The sequence below is a fragment of the Brassica napus genome, chromosome C1, assembly GCF_020379485.1.
Source record: "Brassica napus cultivar Da-Ae chromosome C1, Da-Ae, whole genome shotgun sequence".
Classification (NCBI taxonomy): domain Eukaryota; kingdom Viridiplantae; phylum Streptophyta; class Magnoliopsida; order Brassicales; family Brassicaceae; genus Brassica; species Brassica napus.
The window spans coordinates 18574603-18580602 of record NC_063444.1 but is presented as its reverse complement, the minus strand read 5'-3'; the positions used below and the strand labels follow the sequence as shown (position 1 = coordinate 18580602).

The following is a 6000-nucleotide window of genomic DNA, read 5'->3' as shown; positions in this document are numbered from 1 at the left end:
TGAATGAAGAAGAGTGTTGTGTTGTGAATAAAAGTTTGGTATACAAAGTTTATATAGACAAGACTACAAGAGTTCACAAGTTTATATAGACACAAAGCTTTACAAGTCCTGACTGATGACTACAAGAGTTTGCAAGAATACAAGATTACAAGAGTTAGTACGTAAGCATTGCACAAGTGATTACTACACAAGTCCGTGACTGATGACTGATGACTTTACACTCATCTTGACCTGAAAAAAATGAGAACATGACACCCTCTTCTCTCTGTCAAAGTGACAAGCCATGTGACCACAAAGAGCTGTAGAAGAAGTGAAACCTTTACCACATTCTCTGCGAACTTCCTCTCTTTGAACTGCTCCATCTTCTACCTTAAAGACAAAATATCAAACCACTATATAAGCACAGATCAGAAGAAGAAGAATGGGAAACTAGTGAGAACCCACTTATTTAAATTACCTCAAATATTGGAAGAACACAATGAACTAGAGAATCATCAAGCTCAAAGCTTGATACTTTCTGACAGAGATCAGTTTTTGGGGAATGTAATAGTCCTCTCTTGTTAACAGGCAACAGAACTAGACCACATTCAAGGACGTATCAGTGTGTCAAAGATAATGAATCAGATTACCAACTAAACAATCATAACCCACGATGAAAAATACAAATTGAACAATTGAAATTACCTCTCCTAGTATTGCAGGTCCTGGTAGCTTAATCCGTAAATGACCTGCAGGAACAAAAATATAAACTCAATTCTCCGAAACTAGAACAACGAAGAATAATAAATTTTGACAAAAGCTGTGGAGAATCCATAGGTTTGGTCTGTGGATCAGCTTTGCCAAGAGAAACCAAAAGTCATGAGCTTTTCATCACTTAAACAACTACAACAAACATCCAAATGCAGAATGCTCGGTATCAAATTTAAATTAGAAAACTAATCTAAATATACAGAAAGGGACAACCTTTTATAAAAGAGACGAATCTGTATCCAAAAGAATTGAACTTTAAGCTTCCATATCTACTATGTCAGCACCAATATGATCTTCTAGAAGTTAAGAGCAATACAAGAGCTTATGGTGGGTTTTGGTCCTTCTCTAACGGGTTTGAGAAGAGATGATGGAGGAGACGCGAACAGGACCGAGAAACTCGTCTGACGGAGGAGACAAGAGAAGACGGAGGAGTCGCCGTTAGGACCGACGGAGGAGACGCAAGTCGTGGATTTCGATCCTTCTTCGGACAATCGCGATGAGAGAAGACGCGGTGAGGAACGAGAGAGTCTTCGTCTGTGGTGTTTGCTTCGATTCACTTGTGACGGAGAGGACGAGAGAACACGACGGTGAGGATCGAGACGGACCGATGGAGTCGCATCTGTCGTCTCTCTGGATCGTTCTCCTCTGATGGAGAAAACAAGAATATACGAAACGGTGAGAAACGAAAGAAAGAAAGAAAAGAAAAAGGAAAAAAAAAATAGAAAAATTGTGGGCCAGACACGTGGTCTAAAAACCACCATAATAATCGGTTACAAAAACTATCCATTAAGGATCGACTTTTCTCCTTTAATTTTGTTTTCATTTAAATAAATCACCAAATTAGCTTAAGGATCACCGATAAACATGGTCTTAGCATATTGATTCTTAGAAGTTAGAATATTAAATTATTTAAAATTTTCTATTTAATATACAAATATCTTGAGCTTATAATGTAAACAAAATGACTGCATGCATGCTAGAGTCTTGAGATGTCATTTATACAAATCATATAAACAAGTAAACAACCGACCTAAATGATGGAACCGTATTTGAAATTTTCCATATTACATTTTGGAAACTTTAAACTAAATTAGACAGATGGATGTATTCTTCAGACTATTACTACTTGAAAAAAAGTGACAATTTTTAGTGAAATCCGCAGATATATGTCAGTTACACACGACAATACAACAAAGATGCAAACAAAATGACATCATGCATGCCTGAATATTCATATATCAGTCAATCAAATAACCAATAAACCTAACAAACCACAATAGACAAATCAACAAAAACGTCTCTGCAACCAAATTAATGTTATCCAAGTAATCACAAAATATATGTTTTATTCGCTTCAACACACAGACATGGAACAGACGATTCAAGCTTATCGAACTAATGGTGTCACTGTCAATTAGTCCGTCCAGAGCTCACTTAGACTATTCACACGGGCCACTATTTGCGCAGGGAGGGGGTTCACTAACTTTATTTTACTACCATGGGACAACTGATATTTGTAAAGAATAATAAGAATATAAATTAAAATTTCAATAACAAAATAACAAAATAAAAAAGAATTGCAGAGTCGAGATAGTTAATCTCTTTCCTTAAATCTTTAAACGCCCCGTAGTGTGACGGTTTCATGGCGCTCAGATTCCCAGGATATAACTGCAGCATTGTTTCTGTTTACCATCACCGAAAAACAGAATTTATCGATCCTATTTTTGTGATGTACTCTCAGACTCAAAAAAAAAAAAATACTAGCATAACTATTCTAAGTAGAATAATTGTTTTTTTGATTGTATGAATGTCCGTTTTTCTAAATGGCTTATCCCTTTTATATTAAAAGAGGAACATTTTTTAAGACTAACCTTATGTTCATGTATTATTAACCAACATGTCATTTCCTATGTGGCAACACCATATTCACTCTCACACTCTCTAATTAAAAACCCTCTCTTTACTAGATTTATTACATTCTTTGCCATTATTTATTAATTATAGCTTAGCATAATGTTTTAATAGTATATTTTGGTAACGTACAATCTCAATGTAGACGAAAGAAGTAACGGTTATTTGGTAATGTGTTTTATATCATTTTAAAACCGGTTGACATATATTATATTACATATGACTACTATACTCGAATGTTGTTTAAATGTATACTCGAGATCACACTATATCAAATGAGATTATAACTTGAAATCGGTTTAATGTATTTTTCTTAATGAAGATTATAATTTATAGTTTGAAATCGGTTTAATGTATCTTTACATGTGATCTTAATGAAGATGATATCAAAACCGAGTGTTGCTTTTGTTGTGTTACTTTTCGATTTTATGTTAATGTGTTTTATATCATTTTAAAACCGGTTACCATATATTATATTACATAAAAAATACTAAGGAATCTCATTTTCATATCGAATATATCACACTATATATTATATCACATATGAAAATAATCAATGATATACTCGAGATCCTTGGCAATGTTGATAACCATCTATCAATGCAATAAATTAGAAAATATGGCAATTATGGTATTGATTGCCATAATATAATTTTGAAAGATCATAAAAGCATTGTCAACCACACAATACTTGAGTGACAATGCATGATTGCCGTATGAATATTTCAAATTAGGAAATATGAAGCTAAATATAACACTAATTCCGGTTATATATGTACTTATTAATATTGGCCGAATTTGGTAATGGAAATTCATCGTCGAAACCGAATCATATAATCATATTTTTGATCTTCACTGACTAATTTTGAATTTAATTTAGTTGACTAGAATCTCAGTTTGTTTCCTATACTATTCCAATAAATTCGCATAGCAACGATCAAGGCAAGTTTTCAAAATTCAGTATTTTGAATATAAAGGGGATGTGAATATTTTGCCTTGGACATAATTTTAATTGATTTTACGGAAAAAATTATGGCAAATGGCTATAATTGCCCTCGGCCCGCGTCTTGCATATATAAATACAAGGCCGTATGATTACATCTCCTCATCCGTAAAGTAGTATCCTTATATTTTGTTTCTTTCATATTTTAGTATTATTTTGCTTATGTTTCGTTTTATTTTATATTTATAATTTAGTTTATGAAAACAATAATTTTATTGCTTTTGTTTCGTTTTTATCTTTGCTTCATAATTTATTTTTATATAAGTTTTTTGCTTACTCTTATAGATTCATTTCCACGAAATATACTTCAATTAAAAAAACAAATACACAAGTTTTTTTTTTAAATCCAAGCTTACTTTATATAGACATACACAATTTCGTTGAATCCCCCTTATTATATAACATGTAATATTTCTTTCTAACACTATTAACTTTCTAATACCTATTGATTCAAAAATCTCTTTAAATCCTTTCATCCCGCGCAGGGCGCGGGTTATCATCTAGTTAGCCTTATATAGAAAAGAGATTGAGACTCACAAGTTAGTGGCTTTTACAAAACCAAAATGTACAAGTGGATTATGGAGACTTTTAATACATATATTAATCATAATAAAGATGAGTCAAACACCATTATCACCTAGATTTTATTGTGTGATTAAAATGAAGATATTATGTTTGACCAATCTGAAAAGCACTAATATACTTCAATATGGATTTGCTTTTTTTTTGTGTAAAATCAATTTAACACAAAAGATTATCATAAGTTTGGTGTAATAATAAGTTAATGGATATAATGTCCAATTAACAAATTAATACCATAGTCCAAATCCATAATCTCTAAAGTGGTTATTTGCTAATTTTTACATTTGGCCAAATTTTGAAGCTTTATAAGCTTTTCAAGTAACACACTTTAAATCTCCATTTCTCATTCAAACCACTACGATTTTGACATGTGGTTACACTACTTCATAGTGTCAAACATTCGGTTATTCCGACGAACGTCTTCGCCCATAAACTTACCGAAATATGGTCTAAAACCATTTTGTTAAAACGAGTTCCAACAGGGAGGGGTGGGTTATCAATAATGGACAATGATTCAAAAAATATCCAAACCCAAGGGAGATCATATCCAGATGGGCATAGCTATGAAATCCCAATGGTATTATGTATTCATAGTTAGCCGGTAAATTTATGCTTTTCGTCAGAAATTGTGAAATTATATATTCCAATACCATAAAATTACATTTTCCGGCAAAACCAGAAAACAAAGCTTTTCCGTCATAAGCAAAACTTTTTCCATCAAACAACATATTAATATTTTTCCCACCAAAAAAACAGTAAAATTATGTTTTCCACCGGAACAGTACCAAATCTAATGCTATTGGTCGTAGCAAATCTAAGCATACCCGAAGATCATGCCTTAATTGACAATGATTCAAAAAATATCCAAACCCAAGAGAGATCATATCCAGATGGGCATAGCTATGAAATCCCAATGGTATTCTGTATTCATAGTTAGACGGTAAATTTATGCTTTTCGTCTGAAATTGTGAAATTATATATTCCAATACCATAAAATTACATTTTCCGGCAAAACCAGAAAACAAAGCTTTTCCGTCATAAGCAAAACTTTTTCCATCAAACAACATATTAATGTTTTTCCCACCAAAAAAACAGTAAAATTATGTTTTCCACCGGAACAGTACCAAATCTAATGCTATTGGTCGTAGCAAATCTAAGCATACCCGAAGATCATGCCTTAATTGACCACCATCATGTCATAAACATTCACAAGATTGTGAGTCTAATGCTCACATGATGATGGAAGGTAAGAGATAAATAAAGCAAGAGATTAATTAAGCAAACCCAAAAAGTTTAAGAAAAACTGAGCAACAGTTAAACTAAAATAAATAAATAAACATATTTTTGGGGTAAAATGTTAAATTTTACAGTAATTTCATAAATAACTAGTAGCCGAATGCGGTAAATGAAACTAAACAACTAGAACCTAATATATCAGTGAACCGCAAGTTGAACTGAACCTAGACGAAAAGGAAAATATGTCTGAAGAGAACATAGTGATCATAACTTCAAACTCATTCTTAGAATCACTTCCGTCTTCAGCTTATTGTGTTATTTGGTTACTTTAAGATTGTAAGTTTTGTAATATGCTATGATTTTCCATCAAAATTATAAAATACTATGACCTCAAAACCATATGGCGACATTTACTTTAATTACTATAAGAAAACACTGGCTTAACGAATACAAAATCGGTTGTTAAGTCGTCGTAATACATAGATTACGACGAACTAAATACGAATTCAAAATTGTTG

At 32.3% G+C, this 6000-nt stretch overlaps 1 long non-coding RNA gene across 2 annotated transcripts; it reads right to left on the bottom strand.

Moving 5' to 3' along the window:
• Nucleotides 1-1439, bottom strand: LOC106446877. 2 transcript variants are annotated; one of them, XR_001288874.3, is made up of 4 exons: nt 964-1439; nt 685-728; nt 458-576; nt 1-369 (listed from the first exon to the last, which is right to left on the bottom strand). It is a non-coding gene; the product is annotated as an uncharacterized LOC106446877 (long non-coding RNA). The 2 variants fall into 2 exon arrangements; XR_001288873.3 differs by having other exon boundaries at nt 685-1439.
• Nucleotides 1440-6000: the final 4561 nt, after the last annotated feature.